The following is a 24,368-nucleotide window of genomic DNA, read 5'->3' on the forward strand; positions in this document are numbered from 1 at the left end:
TATACATTTGTTTCTGCATACGGAAGTATTGGTCCTTCATCGATTATAGGTCACCAAAATCTAATGAGGTTGGGTATATTGTTGCAGTTTTGAAGTCATTTGGGCAGAGATTGAAATAGAAGAGCAACCGAAATCTGTGTGGATTAAAGCACAAAGAGTTCAACGTGGAACAGAAAGTGAAGAGACGACAAACAGGTTGCCTAAAACCGGACATAAGTCAATTGGATCCCATCGCAACTTGAAACACAAAATCCCATCATGACATCATGCACGCACAAGCAGGCCCCAAACAACAATATGCATGAAAAAGCTATTTTAAGTCAGGCCTTAAGCACGCATATGTCAGGGTAATGCTCTGCTCCTGTTCTGTTATTTTTTTTAAGTTTGTTTTGCTTTGCGCATAAAGCTCCATATTATTCTTACGATTATCCTGCAGGCCGGTACGAGAGCATCTGCGCGTGCGGGCGCCGCCAGCCGTTTTGTCCAAGCCGTCGCACGAGGGTCGCCACGGCCTGAGTGGTTTTGACGCCTCGTGGCCACGGGAAAGCGCTCATGTATGAACGTCACTTTGTTTAGCTGTGACTGCGGGATAAAACAAAGGACAAGAAGAGAAGGAGAGAAGAATAGAAGGAAGCTCGTCATGGGAGACCAATCGCATGGATGGAACAAGACAGGGATAAATAAGGCGACCGGCGCTCTTCTGTTTTTTGCATTGCATCAGCTGTAACTGCTGAGTGAGGGTCAGTGGCGCTCTCTATTCATCCATCCATTATCTGCACTGCTTATCCTCAGAAGGGTCACAGGGGTCCTGGAGCCCATCCGAGCTATCCTCAGGCAGAGGGCAGGGGACACCCTGAACTGGGTGCCAGACAGTCGCAGGGCACACAGAGACGGACAACTCACTCGCTCATTCATAGCTAGGGACAATTTGGACCGGCCAATTAACATGCATGTTTTTGGCACTGTGGGGGGGAAACCGGAGTTCCCGGAGAAACCCACGTCTGCATAGCTGGAATTGAACCCTGGACCTCCGCAACGTGGGGCTGTGCGCTGCAAACATAGCCGCCCTGTCCCCCACATAAGATATTATTCGAGTAAAATCCGAAGTATATATCGATACACATTGCCCAAAATGTATTATATGAAAACCAACTTATGGTTTTTTTGGGGGGGGAGGCTTCAAAAAAAGGATTGATGAAGATTGTGAAACAATTCACATTTTGCATTGTCTTCTGTAACTGAGACTAAACAATTTCTGATTAGTGTCTTCTTCTTGTGGGTAGTCCAAACAAAGGTCATGTCGCCACCTAATGGTCAATGTAAATTACATGTGCTACCAATAGAAATTATAGAACAAGTGCAAAAGTAGCAAAAGCTTTTTTATTGGAATACAATAGGATTTAGTTTGATACTTATGTTACATTTTAAAATTGTTAGTAGCTGGACTTGAACCATGAACCTCAACACTGTGGGGCTGCACTCTAACCACCCACCACCGTGCTGCCCTGGTGCTTTCTAATTCCTTCAAATTGAATAATGAGGTGCAACGTTGGACGACTGGTCCATGGTTCAATTCCAGCTGCCCGTCTCACTTTGTAGAATTTGTATGTCCTTCCAATGCCTGAGCGGGTTTCCCCAGAGCACTCTGGTTTCCACCCATGTACTAAAGACATGCATTTCTGGTTTTTAGGGGACTACATTTCCCCTCAGAATGCGAGTCAATGATTTTCTGTCTCTGTGTGCCCTGTGATTGGTCCATCCCACAGTGTCCCATGCCCACTGTCCAAAATCAGTCGAGTCAGCCGTGGGTTAAAGCACCCATGAACCTCGTAAACTTAAGAAGGGACCTCACATGAGGAAATCCCCCTTCCAGGATGACCAGGATGCAATGGATGTTGCAATAATAAATAATACACAGATATTGTCAACATGAAATATAGGTCGTTCATATGCAATAGAATAGTGGTGTGTTTTAAGCCTAGATTGAAACATTTCCACTGAGGTTGCAGATCGAATCTCAGGGGGAAGAGCATTCCATAGCACCGGGGCCCAAATGCATATGCACATGTGAAGAATAAACGAACTTGAATACGCAGAAAATTAAAAAAAAGGACAGCAAATTAAATTGCAGCCTGAAATCAAGATGAAAATATTAAGTAAGAGATTAAAATGTAAATTCCAATAAAGTCTTCCCTTTGCATACTAGACATTAAAGAGAATAATGTCAGCCAAATGGGAACTTTTCCGTCGCAAAATGTGTAAACATACGAAAGGATGTCTGGGTTCCCGCTTATTTTATATATAGCAGAGGCCAAAAATAACCCCAGTGTGCACTCGTGTGCATGTTCGCGCGTATGTTTATGCTTGCTCCTTTGCTATTTTTATGGGTGCAATCCCCCTCGGAGACGCTCCATTGAGTAGAATTAGCGAGACATGCAAAGAGCCGCCGGCGTTTACAGTGACGCCGCACGTGCGTCGCGCGTCGGCCAATTAGAAAGCTCCGGTCCGGTGCTTACGTTGGGCTGAATGATGCCGTGTGCCCCAGAAATAGAGGTTGTGACCTTTCGGGGACAGAAGCAGAGGGGAGGCAGTTTTTAGAAGGGGAGGGGGAGGCCGACATAGAGCTGATGAAATGGGACTAATGTGTGCATTCACTAGCAGTGACTCACCACGGCACGAGTTGCAAAAACAGCCCAAATTTGTTTTCCGTACGCACGGAAAGTCAGCATTCCGCGCGTTTGTGCACTCGCCGCGTGGCTACGATGCGTGCACACACGTGTGCTTTCACACCGGACCTCAACAACCTCATGCCAGCGACGCGGTGGAAAGGCGGTGACAAGGTGTCGACCCGGCGGCCTTCGAACTTGACTGCACGGTGCTGCCGGAAAGCTGATGCTGAGCGAAGGGGACGTCTGGATCACTGTTGTGCATCCTACGCATTTGGACCAATCGGGTGATTGGGTTTCAGAACACCCATCCTCAAAACACCTCATCTCATCTCATCAGCTGCACCGCTTATCCTCAGTAGGGTCGCGGGGGTGCTGAAGCCCATCCCAGCAATCATCGGGCAGTGGGCAGGGGACGAGTCCCATGAGTTCTTATCTGACTTGCGGGCAACATTGCTAACCTTGTTTCCTTAAGACCAGGGGTCTTAAACTCGATTTCCCTGGGGGCCGTCGGAGCTAAGGTCTGGGTGAAGTTGGGCTAAATGAGGTTTTCCACAAATTCTAATAAAAAACTTTTACTAAAATAGCGTTTTAAAATGTTGCTAAGATCAATAAAAAAATTAAGGATTCATAGGGGCGGCTGTGGCTCAGGAGGTAGAGCGCTCGTCTTGGGATCAAGAGATTCCAGTTCGAATCCCGGCTCGTCCGTGTTACATGTCGAAGTATCCTTGGGTAAGACACTGAACCCCTAATACCCCCAATAAGCAGGTTAGCGCCTTACATGGCTGCAAGGCCGCTATTGGGAAATGTGGAGCACATTGTAAAGCGCTTTGGGAAGTCATTGACTTGAAAAGCGCTATATAAATGCAGATCATTTCATTTCATTTCATAAAAAATAAACCCATCAGTAATAAATGAATCAATAAAATAAATTAAAGGGACAGTGTGTATTATTTGACCACTAGATGTCGCTGTATTGTGTAGTGCAACCGAAAATGAGTGGTACCAAGCACAAGGAGGAGTAAAAACTAAAGAGAATCAAAGTGACCAAACCACAATATTTCGCTTCACATTTTTCGAGTACCCATAGGATAGAGACGGAGGGCAATTAAGTCAGCTGTTTCCAGGTGACGCCGATATTATGAAAAATAAATGCAAATTTCTTTATTTAAAAACAGGTAACTTTTATATTATAGTTATTTTTTTTAAATGAATAGCTTTTGTAATTAATTATTTCTTTTCTACCACTAATAATCTGTGAAGCCCTTTGAGACTCTTTGTGATTTAGGGCTATACAAATAAAAATGACTTGACTTGACTTGACTTGACTATACATGAACTATAATAATAATAATAATTTCCTTGTATTGTCATTCTGTGTAACAATGTACACAGAACGAAATGTCGATTGCACCTGACCCGTTGTAGCGAGCCGATGCAGCCGCAGCCAACAGAGGGCGCCGCCGACCACTTTTTAAGTCTTAGGAATGACTCGGCCGGGGCGCGAACCACCGACCTCCCAGTCTCAAAGCGGGCGCCTTACCATCTAGGCTACTGAGCTGGTATACGAATGTTAAATGTTAAAATTGTATTACTTTTACACAGCAAAATCCATAGCTAGTAGTCGCTGCTAAGTTTTTCTGGCATCTTGCTTCTATGCTGTGCTCATTTGGCACTGTTATTTTGTTCGCATTACACAATACAGTGCCATCTAGTGGTCTAATATTACTCAATGTACTTTTAATATCAAAGGAGTTGTGAGGAATTTGGAACTTTGTTACTCTCTGTTGCCATCTGCTGGTTTGTGTCATCATAGCAGCCACAGCTCATTCATGATGCACGAGCAAGTACGTGCATTTATTAGACACGCTCAGGATCCTTTACCAAGATAATTAATGATACAATTAGCATTTCTAAGGTGAAGCTCATTTGCAAAGCATAATTAGAAAGAAGTACTTAAACGTCAAACATCTGGAATACAACCGAAAACATTTAGATGGCAGAACTTTTTCTTTGAATATGTGAAAGTTCTCAGTACAAATCTGGTCTTTATAAGCACCTGGGAGATGCATGGAATTCACTAAGAGGTGGGGGTTAGGGTAAGCATTTGGACTGGACTATAAACAGGCCTTTTCTTACTTTCACATTTTTTATTGTACACTGACAAAGAGAAAATAAAAAAAAACTGCAGAGACGAGCATGTCATTATTCTCCAACACTCCTCCCAACCTGCACTCCTCGAAACTAATGTTTTTTGCCCTGACCAGCTCTACTAAAAGTAAAATAAAAGCAGATAGGTGCAGTGAATAATAAAGCTTAAGGGTCCTTTGAACTCAGTTGGGCATAATTAACACATATTTAAAGGTGGGGTGCGTAGTTTGAGGTGTCCACATGGGTTTCAAATTAAAAACTTTCTCTGTTAATATGTTTTAATATTGCCCAAATGAGTTCAAAGAGGCTTAATATGTTTTACACAGTCCCACAGTGCTTTTATCTTACTTTTGTGATCGGTGTTTCGGGCCACAAAGTGCATTACGCTGAAGGGAAAAAAGCGGGGGTGAGCTTGGGGGTGCAAGGGGCGAGGACTTTGGAGCAGTGTGATATTACATGCATAGTCGTGGTTTTCCTGTAATCGGAAGATGAAAAAGGTGAAAGTAAGAAAAGAACTATTTCAAATACAGCCCAAATATCAACCTAAACCCCCAAAAATATAAAAAAGGAACTTTTTTTCGAGAGTATCTTAGAATTTCACATACTTGCACGGGCAACAAAAGGAGCTGCAATGATGATTTTAGCCAGAAAATGGCGTCAGCAAGTACAATGGTTTTGAAGTTACAAACACCACCTTTAACAAAGAAAATATTTAACTTTCAACTTTTTAACGACACCTCAAACAAAAAAAAAAGCCTCATTTTTAGTTTGAGACCCCTGCGTTAGAGCAAAAATGTTATGGCAAAGTCAATGTTTTGATAATTTGACCCCTCGGGAGCATTAAAACTGCAATAAATTGCGTTATGAGGACTTTAAAGCGGGTATAAAAATGTAACAGGCATCTTTAACGGGTGTCGTAAAATCCCCCGAATATCAATTTTCTTTTGATGTTGACTTTTATTTGTTTATTAGGCAAAAATATTCCACCCGTGCTATTACAGAAGCATCCATCAGATTTGTTGCATCAGAAGAGTCTCATCAATTTACAAGTTCCCAACAGTGTTGAAATGTAAATGTTTTCTTGCAAAGGGGAAGTATGTTATGAGTGTGAGTCGGAGTCTCATCTTTAATTCTTCATTCAAGTCTTGAGAAAAGCGAGCTAAATAAGAATAAATGGTTCTGATACACGTGAGTATCTTTAGAAAACACAATCCAAAATTTGACTTTTAACACTTTAAGATGTAACATTAGTATCAAACTAAATGCTATATTATTACAATAAAATGCATTTGCTAGTATTGTACCTGTTCTGCCACTTTAATTTCTGTTGATGGCACATATAATTTATGTTGACCGTTAGGTGGCGACGTGACTATTGTTTGGACTATGACAATTTACCCACAAGAAAAATACACCAATCAGAAGGCAGTTCAGTTTAATTGACAGAAGACAATGCGAAATGTGTATTGTGTCACAATCGTCATCAATAATTTTTTGTAGCTTTCCCAAAAAACAATTAATGTAAGTTGATTTTTATAGAATACATTTTTGGCAGGGGCAGTACGGCAGCACAGTGGTAAGCGCGTGTGCAGCACAGTTCTGAGGTCATGGGATCAAACCTTCCTGTGTGGAGTCTGCATGTTCTCCCCGTGCATGCGTGGGTTTCCTCCGGGCAATCCAGTTTCCTCCCACATTCCAAAAAAACATGCATGCCAGGTTAATTAGCCGGTCCGAATTGTCCCTAGGTATGCATGAGAAAATGAGTTGTTGGTCTCCGTCTGCTCTGCCACTGGCTTGCAACCAGTTCAGGGTGTTCCCTGCCCACTGCCCGAAGATAGCTGGGATGGGCTCTGGCACCCCCGATGGACATTTTTGGCAATGTGTATTAATATATATTGTAGATTTTACTCGAATAATATCTTATGTGGGCGACAGAGCGGCTGGGTTTGTAGCGCGCAGCCTCAAAGTGCTGAAGTCCAGGGTTCAATTCCAGCTACCGCTGCCTCCCCATGCAAAGTTTGCAAGTTCTCCCCGTGCTTATGTGGGTTTCCTCCGGGCACTCCGGCTTCCTCCCACAGTGCCAAAAACATGCATGGTAATTGGCCGGTCCAAATTGTCCACTAGGTGTGAATGAGCGAGTGAGTTGTCTCCATGTGCCCTGCGACTGACTGGCGAACAGTTCAGGTTGAGAATAAGCAGCATCGAAAATGGATGGATGCAAATTGGTTACATTTATTAGCTTGGAAAAAAACACATTTTGTTTTAGATTTCACTGTTTATGTCAGCATAAATATTACACATCTTTACAGAAGTATTTGGTGCATTGTTGTTTATACACGTTTAGGTTTATGTCAAAAAAAGTACTTCTTCTTACTTTACAGTTTCACTTTCTGTAATTACAAAGTGATGTTTTCAGGAAATCATTGAAGGAGCAAGCGCGCTCATTTCGTGGCTCATGAAAAGAGTTTGGCTATCTATTTATCTACACGTCATACTTAAAACGAAGCAGTATAGCGTTTGTATTAATATTTGTTATTCGAAGTAATCTCATCCCATTTCTCTATGTTCATTTTCACTTTGCTTGTCAACATGGACTGTTAGCATTAGCATGCTTTTCTACACATCCAACAAGCTGCCTTCAGGGAACCCCCACACCATAGAGGGTTGCAAAACCAAACTTCACAGTTCAGGGCGATTACAGTCCTCCTTTAACCCCTACATTTTTTATAAATGTTAGAAGCTAAAGTCCAAATCACAACTTTATTATGGTCAGTTTTAGGTCAGAATAGAACAGAAAAGAACTAAACAGTCTTTATTGTCATTGATATCAACATTGTATGCAACAAGATTCGACGTGGCTTTCCTGGGTAAACATGTAATAAAGACTTTAAATAGAAAAATAAGATAAAAGAGTGTCAACAAAAAATTCCCAAATAGGTTACACGATATACTGTATATTTTCAGAGTTTTGCTCGCTTGTTCTGGGCGGCCATGGCCTTGGGGAAGAAACTGTATCTGAGCCTGTTTGTTCTTGTTTTAGGAGACCTGTAGCGCCTACCAGAAGGCAACAGGTCAAAGAGGTGGTGGCTGGGATGAGAAGAGTCGTTTATAATGTCAAGTCATGTTTATTTGAATGGCCCTTAATCACAAGAAGTCTCAAATGGCTGCACAAACCACACACTATTACAGACTACAATACAATATTTTTACTATACTATACAATACTGCAATGTGTGTTACTTAGTGCCTCCTAGTGGTAAAAAGTCATCCATCAGAAAAATAAATATTGATTTAAATAATAAGCAAATGATCAATGGCTCTTCCGGGGTATCGCAAGCAGGCGATGTCCCCCAGACTGGGCAGAGCCAGAGATCAGCCAAGGATCTTCTGGGCTGTGTTGACTTCTCTCTGTATGTTTCTCCTGTTACAGGTGAAAGTCGTCCAAACTTTCCGAGTTCAGAAAGACCGATATTCCCGATATCGAACGGCTGCCTGCTAACTGCGAACGCAGAGCAAGTAAAGTTGACTGTCGTCCGTGGTCGACCCTGAACGAAAGACCTCACTCACGCTGGCCTGTCACGTTGTGGTTCCGCCCCCTTCGACCCCCAAGGGGAAGTGGCATAAGACCTGTCACCCCGCATCACGGCGATGGCCCGCGCCAGTATGTAAATCTGCCAGCGCCCGTCGACTCACGAGTCGGGCATATCGCTTTGAATATTCCTGCTCGACAATGACTGGAGTGAAAACACGGGCTTGCCCGTCTGCGGCACGGCCATCCACCACGTAAAGTACTGTACTTCAGACTCCATCCCGCTACGTTTCGGTGACAATCCCAGCGTGAAGGTGCAACTGCTTTCTGCGCATCATCAGCGCGCTAGCTTTATTTTGACATTATTGTTGAACGAGGCGCCGCAGTTCAAGCAAGCAAATCAGGGTAAACCTGGTGAAGGTTTATGATCTTCTCCAAATGGTGTTTGTATTTAGATTCTGAGTGACCCTCATAGAGTTCATTTGTGCGTTTAGATGCAGGGAATAGTCGGATTAAAATCATAATATTTGGGTTATGTAAGGCCATGTAAACTACAACAGAAATCCAAATATGCTCTTACTCAAACAACTGTTACTCTGAGTAAGAGGGGCCAATACTTTCATCTTCAAACTTGTTCGTTGGATGATCTAATCTGGCCGGCCATTAATTTCCCACTATGTCAAAAAAAGCAAGTCAGTAAGTCAGCGGTCTCCAAGCTTTTTCAGGCCGAGAGCTACTTTTTTTTACTTATTAGCACAAAAACACCCAGTTTGATATGAATTTTTTTTCAATGACCCATAACATTATTACTACGTTGTAACTATGTTATTACTACCGTATTTTCCGCACTATAAGGCGCACCGGGTTATAGGGCGCACCCCGAAAAAATAGTTTTCGGTCCTATTTTTGACATACATAAGACGCACTGGATTATAAGGCGGACCTCCAAATAACTTTAGCCAATAGTGATCGATTCAACTGATGATTGACACATTGGTTAGCCAATGAAACGTCGGTAAATAAATCCCAGCATACACCGCGGACTACTTGGCGTTCGGGGAAAATCTAGTCGGCGGCTGCAAGTTAGTTGCAAGACTTTGCGAATTAATATTGATCCATAAATAAGGCGCACTGTATTATAAGGCGCATGGTCAGCTTTTGAAAAAAATAAAGGCTTTTAGGTGCGCCTTATAGTGCGGAAAATTAGGTAGTTTAATTATTGGAAGTAGAGTTAAATAGACTCAGTCAATTCCCCCCCAAAAAATCATTGTATTGCAAGTCAAGTCAGGTCATGTTTATTTGTATAGCCCTTACTCACAAGAAGTCATAAAGGGCTGCACAGACCACAGATTATTGCAAACACAGACTATTATGACAGCATGCCCTGATCTAAAACCTGCATGAGGGCAAGCAAAAACTCAAAAACCCCAACATAAATGAAAAAACTTTGAGAAGGGACCGCACATAAAGTAATACCCCTTCCGGAATGAACAGGCTGCAACGGATGTTGCAATAACAAATAATACACAGATATTGTCATCAAGAAAATCACAACGACCCAGCACTGTTGAGCAATTTTCAGAACAGGTCCGCAGGCACCACCTGAAAGACCCTTGCTCTAAGTCATTACTGTTAAAATGTATGTTTTTTTTAAAAAATATTATATATATACATACAAAGATTATAATACATACGGTAGGTTGCTAAAGTAAGATGAATTATAAAACATATTATTGAAAAACTAAGCTAAAAATTTGGAGTTGGCATTCTTTTACTGATCCCTCATCTTGGGGCTTCATGTTTGACATGCAAGTTCTATGGTGTTTATTGGCATTTATTAGCGGTCACTCTCACCTTTCCTGCTTGAGTGTCCCCGGTGACCGTTATAATAATGCGTAGGCCAAAGAGTTCAAATCGTGTCATAAAAATTGAGGCTTATAGTCCGGAACAGGGCCGTTGCCCAGCCATGAGTCTCAGGGGGGTCAAATCAAATGAATGGGGGGGACACAACTATTTTTACCCCCAAAATGGTTTTAAACGAGTTAAAACTGCACGGCAGAGTGAAAAAAATAAAACAATAGATTTCTTAAAAACGTATTTTTTGTGTACAAAAAATTACATTATTATGAGTAGTATAATGAACAAAGGGACCCCCCTAAAACATATTTTTATGGCTTTTTTCACTATTTTTATTTATTTTTTCCATTTTTTCTTTTTTCATTTTCTTTTGTTTCTCCCCCTAGCTTTTTACTTATTTTTCCCACCGCTTATTTCCTATTTTTCTCCATTTTCCTTTTCATATTTGTTTCATTTTCTTCTTTTTTCCCTACCTTTTTATTTTTTTGCCTTTCCTCTTTTTCTTATTTTTTTTGCTTTTTTTCCTCATCTTTTTATTACTTCTTTTTTCTTTTAATCTTTGGTTTCCTTTTTCCCTTGCTTTTTACTTCTTTATTATGCTTTATTATTTTCCTTCTTTTTTCCCTACCTTTTTATTTTTTTGCCTTTCCTCTTTTTCTTATTTTTTTTGCTTTTTTTCCTCATCTTTTTATTACTTCTTTTTTCTTTTAATCTTTGGTTTCCTTTTTCCCTTGCTTTTTACTTCTTTATTATGCTTTATTATTTTCCTTCTTTTTTCCCTACCTTTTTATTTTTTTGCCTTTCCTCTTTTTCTTATTTTTTTTGCTTGTTTTCCTCATCTTTTTATTACTTCTTTTTTCTTTTAATCTTTGGTTTCCTTTTTCCCTTGCTTTTTACTTCTTTATTATGCTTTATTATTTTCTTCTTCTTTTTCTCTCTTAATGCTTTTTTTTCCTTCTCATTTTTCAGACTGCCCACCAGTACATCCAGTTTTCTTTGGGTGGGCAGAATGTGATTGTTGGTGGACACTGCCCCCTCTGTCCTCCCTGGTAATGCCCCTGGTACAGAAAAAGCGTGTAGTTGGTTAGTTCAACTCTCAGCGTGCCTCGCATCCAAAAGTGGTGGGAAGGAGAATTTAACATGGAAGAGGGAGCTTGTCGCTTCTTGATAATGAAACAGTACATTGAAGGACTTATTGATGAACATGACAAGAACAGAACTTCTACTTTATTGGAAGTGATGTCAGGACAGCTCCCGCTAGCTTTACCTTCACAACATCGCCAGGCAGCTTATTTCCCATTTTTTGATTCTCATGTTTGAACAAGCTTGCCAAAACATTTGTTTATTCCAGAATTAGTCCCCCCAGAACCCCCAGCCCCTCTTTGAACTACACTTAAGTAGACCCCTCAGATCTGCACTTTTTAGATACAGCGTCGTTATTTCTACTCCGCTCATTCAGTTTTTTTTTTTTACTTCAGCGACTAAAGTTCTAATGCCAAAACTACAAGCCAGGGTTGGGATGCCCCCACAGCCCCTGAGAAACTGAGTGATTGGAAACCATCGCTTTAAGAACGGAAAATGCTAGCAGCCTTTGCTGACAGCCCGACCCTTTCACGGCGGCTCTGGGGCTAGGAGGGTCGAGCTGTTCCCCTCTGCTGCCGGTCCCACATGGCAAACCCGAAAAGGCGGTGAAAGACGCACAGTCGGAGGGATTCCAGACTCGTTGGCAGGAATCGAGGCGGCGTTTCCCCCTCAGCAAGTCGCGCTCTGCGTGCGCACGGCTGCCACAGCAGATATAAACATAATACCTTGATCTTGCGCATTGCTTGACGCCCACACACACACACACACACACATTTTATATATATATATATATATATATATATATATATATATATATATATATATATATATATATATATATATATATATATATATATAAATATATATATATATATATATATATATGAACTACACACACTTTAACACAAGGCATGTCCAACGTCCGGCCCGCATTTTTTGGGTGTTAGTGTTAATGTTAATGGTCAGGCAGAAAAGTTGGCCCTCACACATTTTCAGCTTATCAAATCTGGCCCACTTTCCAAAAACTTTGGACACCCCTGCGTTACAGGCTCCCCTCTGGGGACAATGCATGATTAAATGTTTACAGTTTTCCCCACAACCTTGTTTTAACCATGGCTTTAACAGAAGTAAAAATGGTTTACATTGTAGTGTGTGAAAATATATCAGGTTAGATTACTTGTTTTGTGATTGTTTTAAGACGCCTTGTAGGAGGTGACATTTATCAAAGTAGAGGTTGTTGTTTTAATTTCATTCGGGTATTGAGTTATGTCTCTAATTTAGCCCAATGGCCTTTTAAACTCAAATTTGATTAACATTATATTACGCGTTGTTACATTTATAGTGTGCGAAATGTTGAATAAAAAACGGATCTGCTGTCACAGCTTTATTATTCAATAGTATAAAATGCTTGTTTACAGCTGTCAATAATAAATTACATTAAAAGATTCTGTAAATTATATTTGATCTCCAATTCAATCAAAACATACGACTATATCCTTAACATTTGCAGTGTTTCGTGACATTTTTACAAAGGAACTTTGCCTGCACCTTCTTTCAAAACAGTTATTTAGGACAAAAATTACATATTACAGACAAAATGAGCTTCAACACTCTTAAATATCATTTATTTTGATGCTACTGTGCGCATGTGTCTGCCGTCTGGGGATTTCCCATCACGCATCATTACGATAAAATATATATAGTGTAAGAGGAAGGGAGACAAATTTAAGTGGTATATATCCACACATATATATATATATATATATATATATATATATATATATATATAGAGAGAGAGAGAGAGAGAGAGAGAGAGAGAGAGAGAGAGAGAGAGAGAGAGAGAGAGAGAGAGAGAGAGAGAGAGAGAGAGAGAGAGAGAGAAAAATATTGTGCAGTTTCGTCACTATAATTCTCCGTAATTTGTATTTTCGTGGTTCTTAAACTTCGTTTCTAGTTTTTAACCTTTTTCAAGCTGAGAGCTACTTTTTTTGACAAATGACCAAGTTGTATATGATTTTCCTAAATAACAACTTTTCATGCCATTATTATATCGTTACTATGTTTTTACCAGGCTAATTTTTGTAGGTAGGTCTAAAAAGACTCAGTCAACCACTATAAAAAATGTTTTACTAGCAAATCACAATGACCCAGCACTAGTGAGCTACTGTATTTCCAGAACAAGCCTGCGTGCACCTTAGCACTACACAATACAGTGACAACTAGTGATTAAATATTATACTGTGTCCCTTTTAATTACTGATGAGTTATGATTATTCCTAAATTGAATTCAGCAGATATCCATCCAGCCATTATCTGCACTGCTTATCCTCAGTAGGATCGCGGCGGTGCTGGAGCCCATCCCAGCTATCTTCGGGCAGTGAGCAGGGGATACCCTGAACTGGTTGCCAGCCAATCGCAGGGCACACAGAGACAATGCACCCCTCATTCATACCAAGGGACAATTTGGACCGGCAAATTAACCTGACATGCATGTTTTTGGAATGTGGGAGGAGACCGGATTGCCTGGAGGAACCCCACACAAGCACGTTAAGAACATGCAAAATCCACACAGGAAGGTTTGATCCCATGACCTCAGAAACTGCGCAGCACATGCTCTATCCCCTGCGCTGCTGTGCTGCCATGAATTCAGAAGACATAAAACGGGATAAATACCAAGGACTGTAGCTCGTTATATCACCTGACCTAAGAAGGTAATTCTGTTTTATTTCACCAGTCAAAAACTAAGCACTCAAAGGCTTGGTCTACAAAAGGTGGAACTTCTCCCCAGCACAAAGACCTTCCACATCTACTCCCACCCAAGACTCACAACGTGGCTGAAAAACCTCCAGGCTCGAATACACACATGCACAGAACGCCATAGAAAAATCCAAAATGACCCGAGTTGTTTTTGCTGAAATGTTTCATGAAAGACCACCTTGGCTAATGACATGAAATACAACAAAACAGCTGTTGGTCAATAGTGCAAAAAATACCATGTACCATTCAATCCCATTCAAGCTGATCAGATCATTGCAAAGTCCTGTGGCAGTCACCGTGCAGTCCCTGGAGGAGACGAGGCTATGGGAAATTCATTTAGAATCAGAAAGGGAGGGAGAATTTAGAAATATTCCTCAAATGTGGAACACAGCCATAAAGATGTGCTGGATGTGGCCTCAAACATTAGCTCCCAGTGAAACTTGACACAAAAGTTGGTGAAAAGCAAAAAGAGGATTGTCCTCACTGTTTGAGTTCCTGCGCTCTCGAGTTGTCAAAGTATAAGCCTTTATCTCTTCTAGGCAGGCAGTGAGTGCAGGGAGGGAGGAAGGAGGTGATGCTAAGGGATGTGTGTGTCTTAACATAGAGTTGTGCATCATCGGTCACAGAAGAGGCCAAATTGTCTCCTAACTTGGCTAAGAGGATATGGTAAACAGAGTGGGCCCTAGCACAGACCCATGAGGAGCCCCACGGGTGATTGTTTGGTCTCTTAATTTTAAGTTCCCCTGAGAACAAATACTGGTCTGTCATCGAGATAGGACCTTTAGTCCTGTTTCAGTAGTATTAGATTGGAGGGGTGCCAACTGGAAAGGTGGACATAGAAGTGAGCACTAACAATCTTGTAGAGCAGGGGTGTCAAACTCATTTTAGCTTGGAGGCAACATGGTTGAAAAAACATTCTCATGGGGACAGACTAGTAAACAAATGGTGTAAAAAGTGTGCCTTAGCTGAGGGTCTGAGAGTCTTTACGAAGACTCTCGATTAAATTGTGATTTAGGGATGTCAGGTTTGAGTAAAAAACACACTTATCAATCTTTGTTTTCCTTCTTATGGAGTGTTTATTAACACTGCGTCTGTAAGAATGAAAACAAAATAAAAAACAAGCAAAACAACAATTAATTTATTATTTCATATTTTTCTTTTATTTACTTCATTGTTAGATTCCATATCTACAGTATTATAGAAAGGACCTTAAGTTTCTTTAAACTTTTGCAAAGACATCCATTTTTAAGTCAAATGACATCAATATGGGTTTCTTCAATGTTATCTGGATAGTTAATGGTAGTCAGCAAATGAAGTGCGTGTTTTGTAAGTGGCCCAAGTCAATGTTTGACTCCATGCCCATTTTTCTCTTGTACTAGTCTCAGCATTGTATTGGGGGCCACATAAAATGATGTGGCAGGCCGCATATAAACCAGGGGCCATGAGTTTGACACATGTGTCAGGGGGAGAAGAAAGAAAGAAAGAAAGAAAGAAAGAAAGAAAGAAAAAAAGAAAGAAAGAAAGAAAGAAAGAAAGAAAGAAAGAAAGAGAGAAAGAAAGAAAGAAAGAAAGAAAGAAAGAAAGAAAAGACAGACAATTGCATAAAAAAAAGAAATTACAAAAAAGAGAAAGAGAAACAAAGAAAGAGAGAGATTTTGTTAAAAAAGAGAGAGCTAGAAAAAGAGAAAGAGAAATAAAGAAAGAGTGAGAAATACAGGTCCAATTGATTTGGGAGTGGCACCCGGCTTTGGTGACATCAAGTCTACATATGTAAATCTTAGCCTATTTTTCTCTTGCGCTTCTTTCGGTGTTATCTCGCGACCCGAATACAAACGCTTGGCAGCCTGCATGTATGATACTCATTATGTAATAAAATCAAAACTCTGGACACTTTGGTGAAACATTTGAAAGAACACCTGCCATTACCACACACAGCGCTGCGATTGGAGTATAATTGATGCTAAAATGCTTGCTCGTGACATATTCGCAAGTACCAAGAAACAGGAAGTGGGTTCAAAGCCTCCAATGATAGCAAATAGCCGCCTTTGAAGCGTGTCATTGACTTCATAAAGCCGCCCCCCCGCGGGCGTCGCGCTGCGCATGGACCATCGCAGCAAAAGCCTGATTAATTGCAAGTGATTAACTTCTTTTTTTTCATTTCATCAATTAGACTGTAAATTTCATCCCCGAGATAAGGTGAGGACAATTTAAGGCATAAATATGATGAGAAGGAAGTCGCATCAATGCCGAGGTCTCAGCGCTCGGCTGCAAACAACATGAAGTCCAAAAGGTTGAAAGTAAGTCCTCGGGGTCTTTCGCTTGACGAGAGCTTCATCACTTGCACATTATTAGTCGGGCTTTTAACATTCAGGAAACTAAAGATATGATATTGATCCTCATAAATAGTCACATGCTAAGACCTCTCAGGATGGATAGTAACATTTCCTCTTATGGCCTCTTTTCTAAAAAAATCCTTTCTTTAATTAATAGAATAGAATAGAATAGAATAGAATAGAAGGCAGCACGGCGGCGCAGTGGTTAGCGCTTGTGCGGCACAGTTCATGTCATGGGAACCTGTCGTGGGTTCAAATCCAGCTCCAGACTTTCTGTGCGGAGTTTGTATGTTCTCCCCGTGCTTGCGTGGGTTTCCTCCGGGCACTCCGGTTTCCTCCCACATTCCAAAAACATGCATTTCAGGTGAATTGGCCGGTCCAAATTGTCCCTAGGTGTGAATGAGCGAATGAGTTGTCTGTCCCCGTGTGCCCTGCGATTGGCTGGCAACCAGTTCAGGGTGTCCCCTGCCCACTGCCCGAAGATGGCTGGGATGGGCTCCAGCCCCCCCGCGACCCTAATGAGGATAAGCGGTACGGCTAATGAGATGAGATGAGATGAGAATAGAATAGAATAGAATAGAATATACCTTTATTGTCATTGTTACAAAATGGGTTAACATATTATAAATTGGGCATGACACTCCAGTTCACACATTCACAGTGAGGTAAAAAACCCAAGAAGATAAAGGAACAGAGAAGATAAGGTTATAAAACAAAGAGGATAAGGTTATAGTTAAAATTTACACAAAATTTACCCAAGAAATGTCGGCATATAGGATGTTACATACAGTTTGGTATCGTAGGGTTTGTGCAATATGCATGCTTCCATTTTTTTCTGGAAGGTATTCTCAAATTCTTAAACATGCAAAATGTGAGGTAATCATTCATGTTTTTTTGCATAAAAACAAGGAAACGCAGGCTAAAACAGTGGCAGATAAGCCTACCCCACGCGGCTTTCGGAGATCGAAGCACGCAACTCGAACCAAACAGTCACAAGGCACCCGGCCAATGTTCCCTTTAATTTTCCACGGGTCTGAGCGTTCACACAAAGTCTGTGAGCAACGCTTGAAACAACAGTAAGCAACCATAATCCCAAGTGTGGCAAGATAATTAATTATCAAACATGTCCAAAACTGACATCAAGTTACATTTTGCTGAGTTTCCGACAATGCAAAATTATTTTTCTCTTTTGAATGAATTGACTCATGTACAATTGCAAAGGTTGTACAGCCTACAAACGTCGTTTTTTCCTACGATTCTTTCACAAGATATCCATTTCTTTTTATTTCCTGATATATTTTGTCGCATTATATTAACATTTTTGGGGGCTTATTTAGTCAGTTGTAAGATACAGAACTGTACTTAATCACATTTTTTAGTGGAAGTACAATGTTGGCAACAAGATTCACTTGATATAATTGGAAATTATTTGAATGCAACACAACTTTATTCTTTTTTCTGTGTTTTTTTCAACCTTTTTTTAATTCCTTTAAAAAAAATCTCGTTGTGTTTATTTTTTCCGAGATGTTACTTTTTTCTTTTTGTTCTCTTTTTACCTTTTTCCTACATTTTTTTCTTTTCTTTTTTTCTGGCTTTTTTTCTAAATGTTTCCTTCTTTTTTCTCTTCCTTTTGTTTCTTTTTTTCTCAGCTTTTCACTACTTTTTCATTTTGGTATTTTTTTCTTTTTTGTTCTATTCCCCCCTTCCTTTAAGCCATTTTGTGCATAATTTTACTTCATATTTGGTCATGTTGGGATTAAAGAAGAAAAAACAACCTGAAGAGCCGTTTAGGACCCGAAAGAGCCGGTTCCTTTTAGTGAGCCGAGCCGAAGAAGCCAGTTCTCGACATACTCTACTAACTTTACTCACCTTCGTTCGACTTCAAAATACCGCATTTAGGACACAACGTCGGGGGAACCCGTGTATTTTTACCTTCATGCACTGTAACTTTGACTTAAGTCGCTTCTTAATAAATATTTTTGAGCCCTCATTTTTGTGCGCTGGCTAGATTTTCTTGTGAGAATGTGCTAGCAGTGCGCAATTGCGCACGCGCGCAGCTTAGAGGGTACACTGCCCCCGGCGACAGGGGAAGCAAAGTTCCAATTCCTCCAAGCAGAAAGGAGCGGTATGCAATTGCTGTTCACTACCAATGTTCCCTGTAATTTTCCAGGGGTCTGAGCTTTCACACAAAGTCCGTGAGCAACGCTTGAAACAACAGTGAGCAACAGCAACCCCAAGTGTGGCAACTAAATCATTATCAAACATGTCCAAAACTTGACATCACGTTACATTTTGCTGAGTTTCCGGCAATGCAAAATTGTTTTTCTCTTTTGAATGAATTGACTATTGTACGATTGCAAAGGTTGCAGGGCCTACAAACGTCATTTGTTTTTACAACAATTCTTTCACAAGATTTCCATTTCTTTTTTTTCCTGGTATCTTTTGTCGCATAATACTAACATTTCGGGGGGTTTATTCAGTCGGTTGCACGATACAGAACTGTATTTACTTACATTTTTTAGTAAGTACAATGTTGGCAACGGGATTAACTTGATAGAATTGGAAATTATTTGAATGCAACACAAACCTTTTCCTCTTTTTCCCAGTTTTTTTTAAATTCCTTTTTAAAAAAATCTCATTGTGTTTATTTTTGTCCTAGCTGTTACTTTTATCCTGCTTTTTTGTTCTCTATTACCTTTTTCCCTTTATTTGCTTCTTTCTTTTCTTCTGGCTTTTTTCTGAAATTTTCCTGCTCTTTTTTTCTCTTTTTCTCTCCTTTTGTTTCATTTTTTTCTCACCTTTTCACTACTTTTTCATTTTGGTATTTTTTTCTTTCTTTGTTCTATTACCCCCCTTACTTTAAGTCATTTTATGCACAATTTTACATCATATTTGGTCGTGTAGGGATTAAAGAAGCAAAAACAACCTGAAGAGCCGTTTGAAACCCGAAAGAGCCGGTTCTTTTTAGTGAGCCGAGCTGAAGAAGTCGGTTCTCGAAAAACTCTACTGACTTTACTCAACGTTCTACTTCGACATTGACATCAAAATATCGCATTTAAAACACAGCGTCAGGGAAACCCGTGTATTTTTACCATAATGCACTGTAAATTTGACTTAATTGGCTTCTTAATTAGCAATTTTGAGCCCTGATTTTTGTGAGCTGGCTAGACTTTCTTGTGCGCGGAAAAGCTCTGGGGTGTGCACAATTGCGCACACACGCAGCTTAGAGAGAACATTGCGCTGGATAGATTTTCTTGTGCGCTGAGAATGTGCGGGCAGTGCGCGATTGCGCAAGCGTGCAGTTTAGAGGGAACATTGTTCACGACAATCGCTGTCTGTTTCAGAGCTGCCTCTTCGTACGTGTTAACGGGATTCTGAAAGCTTTGTGTTCCTTCAATGAAGTCGCAGTTGTACAGCAAACAACCCGGATGGATCAACCTTGAGACGAAATTTCTCCAGTCCCCCAGCGCGTGGAATATTTTGATACATATTTGAATAATTGTGGGGAGAAAGGCTGCATGTTCTGCGCCTTACTGAAAAAAATCAGATCGGGGATTCCATTTAAAGCAATATTGCTTGTGTGTGAGCGTGCTTCCCAAACACAAACTCAAGAAAACTGCACCTACACACACCAAGGCTCAGGAGAAAGCTTGCACAGGAACTGCGGCTTCTGCCGAATTGCTGCCACGCACAATCTTGCACTCATCGCTCTTTAGTCCAATCACCCAAACCCACGGCACCACGCACCCACAACACACCTATTCTCCCCTCATCTCTTCCTCAATCCCCCCCCAAGCATTGTTACAGGAGTTATAACAGGGCGGGCGGGTCATCAGACAACAGAAACGAAGCACTTTGCTGGAACGGTTAATACGATGGATGTACCAGAAGACTGAAGAAGATGTGTGAGTACTAATCATGATTGGAGGTGTGGATGTGCTCCCAGCCCCCAGGATAAACACCAGCGCAGACATAAGAAGATGTAAAGAAGGGGTCTAGAACCTATGGCTTGGAGATAAAGCATGACAATAGAACATTTTACAGAGGCGTTCAAAGCCATATGGTTAAACCCCAGTTAAGGTACACGTGAAGCCAAAGCAGTTCTGAGGTAACACAAGGTTCAGTCCAGCGTATATAAGGCAGATTCTTAACTACAGTTCACATTCAGGGTGTCACATCAACATACCCCATATTGGCAGTAGGTTGCTAAGAAATCCTTTCCATGGAAACTCTTGAAACTATGTATGTTCACTATTGAGCTATATAATGATGAAAACCTACCCAAAACACCCCAAATGCCAACAAACCACCCAGAGAAATCAGATTGGATGAGAGGTAGAGGCGCAAGGCCTTTCTTTCGCTCTCTCGCTCAGTGCAGTCGGTGGCGAAGGTAAATACGAATATATCCTTGACATTTGCAGTGTTTTGTGACATTTTTACAAAAGGAACTTTGCTTGCACATTCTTTGGTAATTATTATTTAGGACAAAAATTTCACACAAAATGAGCCTCAACACTCTTAAGTAACTTAGCATATACAAGTACTATACTATGTATATATATATATATATATATATATATATATATATATATATATATATATATATATATATATATATATATATATATATATATATGGTATACTATGTATATATATGGTATACTATGTATATATATGGTATACTATGTATATATATATATATATATATATATATATATGTGGTATACTATGTATAAATATATATATATATATATATATATATATATATATATATATATATATATATATATATATATATATATATATATATAAACATAGTATAGTACTTGGATCCATTTCATCTAGCTTTGGTTGTGTTGTAAAAAAAAACGTTTTTTGGGGGTTGTTGTTGAAATTTAAAAAACTAAAGGACCCAATTTTGAGCGTTACTTCAAACAAGTTAGTCTGTTTTGCCGTTGATTCTTTTGTTTTTGTACCATATAGCTCGAATTTTAGGGCATTAATTGAATCAAACTCAATTTATCTATTCTATTCTATTCTATTCTATTCTATTCTATTCTGGGTTTGTAACTAAACCTACCAGGTATGTTTGCTTTCTACAGTGCAACCCAGGTTTTGGGAAGTGTCTTAAAATATCAATATTTTGGGTTTAAAACAAAAAAGACATTTTTTTGTGTAGGTTTTAAACAACATCAATGGGTTTATTGTTTTGGTTTGATTGAAATATATACATTTATTTTAATATGATCTAATCTTAAACCATTTTGTCTCGTGTTTTATATCAAATCTTTGAAAAAATTCAAATAAATTGTCCATGGGTCGACTGTATATCCGAGTTAGGTTATTGTTTGAACCACTATTTTTATAGGGAAGCCTTCTAAATATAAGATTATTTTTTTCTAGAACGTTATTGAAATATTGTCATACTTCAAAAATCCCTTTGGAATATTTTAGCATGTAAATATTTTAGAAAAAATTAGAGCCCGCTATTTTAGAATCATCAAAACAATACTATGATAAACTGTGTATTTTTCCATGTGCTAGACGTGTAATGAGTGGAAGCTCATGAATCTATAAACTCCATACTGTATGATAATACGAAATATGCTTGTGCCTTATGTAGTGCGTACGTGTAAAGTACTATTTTCATATATTGCATGCGTTAATGAATATAGTAAAGGTGGTTCGATATCAAGAATGTCATATGAACTTGGTATGCGCCAGTGTATTTCAACCAGTATTCTGTGAGACATTGTGCCGCAGGAAATTGACATTTTATGTTTGCAACAAAAAAAAGCATGCCATTGGTCAGTGTTTCTGCTTTCTAGGAGAAATCAGTTCAGTTTCAAGAAAAAATGTTCATAAAAGTAAGGTAAAAACAAATCGTTCGAGTAAATAACATTCATTCATAACAATGGATGGAAGCAGATATTTCTCTTTCCTTTTTATATTCAAATTGTCTGCTCATGAGATAGTACAGGGGGATATATATATATATATATATATATATATATATATATATATATATATATATATATATATATATATATATATATATATATATATATATATATATATATATATATATATATATATATATATATGAAGGTACTTAGTTTAATGAAGCTGTTTAAGCTTGCAGTGCATAAAACAATAAATAAAAATAAATAAAGACAACAAATCTTGCTCATCATTTTGCTGATTTTAACTATTTTTTATTTTACACAAAAAAAGAAAAAACATGTTTTTTGTTTCACAAGCGGATCATATTTGCTCATTTGAAATACATATATATATAAATATATATATATTTTTTCAATTAAAAACAAGATTAAAAAACAAAAACATTTTTAAAAAATATGTTACATTTTTTGTAGAATCTTAAATCACAGCAAATGTATTAATCAAAGTAAATTTTGTACATGAAGTTGCTGATTTGAATTGTTTTGTTTTAGTTTTTCTTCCCTGGGAGATATTTTTTGCTCAATCATTAAGATAAAAAAAAATTTAAACCTTAAAAAAAGGTTACAAAAAAAAATATTAAATCCTAAATAACAGCAAAATAAACAGTCAAAATAAATAATCCTCCCCACGGTGACCACAAATGATAAAAATAATGTCATACTGTCAATTTAAACAATATAGTCATTTAAGCTGGAAAAATTAAACCTTAAGAAAAATAAATTAAACTGTTGCGGAAATTAATTGGCAAACATTTTCGACGGAGGGTGGCCCCCGAGATTTTTTGATGAAAAAAGATGCGCCTTGGCTCAAAAACCGGTTGGAAAACACTTGTCAATGCAATAAAACACTAATTTTAAGTATAAATGTGTTATTTCTGGAAATACTGTATATAAACGTATGCATGCATGTGAAGGTATGCACTCTGCTTTGTGACACTTTCTAAGATAAGGTATTTATATGTTTTACACTAATAATAGATGGGGAGTGTATGAGATCAATTGTATTCTGTACGTATTTTGAAGGAAATACAGCATCACCTCCATATGTGCGCAACGTAGGAGAAAGCTTATCCGTCACTTTTGGGAAAATTGTAATAAACGACGACTGTTTTGTGCAACACTGAGGTGTAAATTCTTGCTATTAGATCACCCAAAAGCATTCGGCATGACATCACCCTGAGAACGGTCAGGTGCAGGTTCCCCCCCGGTTAACTGCCCTGAATGGTGATGGCACGAAATAGGCAGCAGGGGTTGGGGAGGGGGTCTATTGGCTTCAGAAGGGGATGAGATGTTGCAGCTTACAGAAAATGCACGGTACAGATAAAGCGTGTGCACATATGGACAGATATTAAGATAAGAGATTTGGAAAAAAAACAGGCATTGAGAGACTGTCAACAGCGGCGATATCAATTGTAAATAATTCTTATATATCATTTTTAATATGAGTGCATATAACAAACATACACCGAAAATTCCCAATTACAAATACAAGCAATCCTTATTTCCTTTGAGGTCTAATAAATTGATTTTATGAATTATTCACGATCCCCTGCGAATAGATAATAATATGATGAAACTCCTAAATGTCAACAGCAGCGATATTAATTCCAAACACTGCTTAACGATTGTGCGTGCAAAAAGAATAAAAAAAAAAACACCTTGCATTCCCAATACAGAAAACACAAGCCATCGGTGTTTTCCTCAAGCTCTATTAATTCGAAAAATATTTATTTGGGATCCCCTGCGAATAAATGATAACATAATGCGTCCCCTTATTAAAATCTACATTTTTCCTCCACTGCTGTGCACTTGCACTTTATTATTTTAAAACAATATGTTTTATAGGTTTACAGTATAATGCAATTGATTGCATCATACTACAACATATTTCTAGATGAAAGGATGTACTTTTGTTTTATCGTTAACTGATTCACTAACCCTATATCCACCAATGGCACTGAGAAGAATGCCAGTGACATCTCTATCCGTCAATGGCATGAATAAGTTAATCAGACTTTTCGCTTTTTTA

General features: G+C 39.0%; 1 protein-coding gene across 1 annotated transcript in view; it reads right to left on the reverse strand.

Moving 5' to 3' along the window:
• gjc1 (gap junction protein gamma 1) overlaps positions 1-24,368 on the reverse strand; it is a 72,492-nt gene that overhangs the window by 46,770 nt on the left and 1,354 nt on the right. The window lies entirely within an intron of this gene.

Source organism: Urocampus carinirostris, chromosome 1 (assembly GCF_059441175.1).
Source record: "Urocampus carinirostris isolate Australia breed hairy pipefish chromosome 1, RoL_Ucar_1.0, whole genome shotgun sequence".
NCBI lineage: Eukaryota > Metazoa > Chordata > Actinopteri > Syngnathiformes > Syngnathidae > Urocampus > Urocampus carinirostris.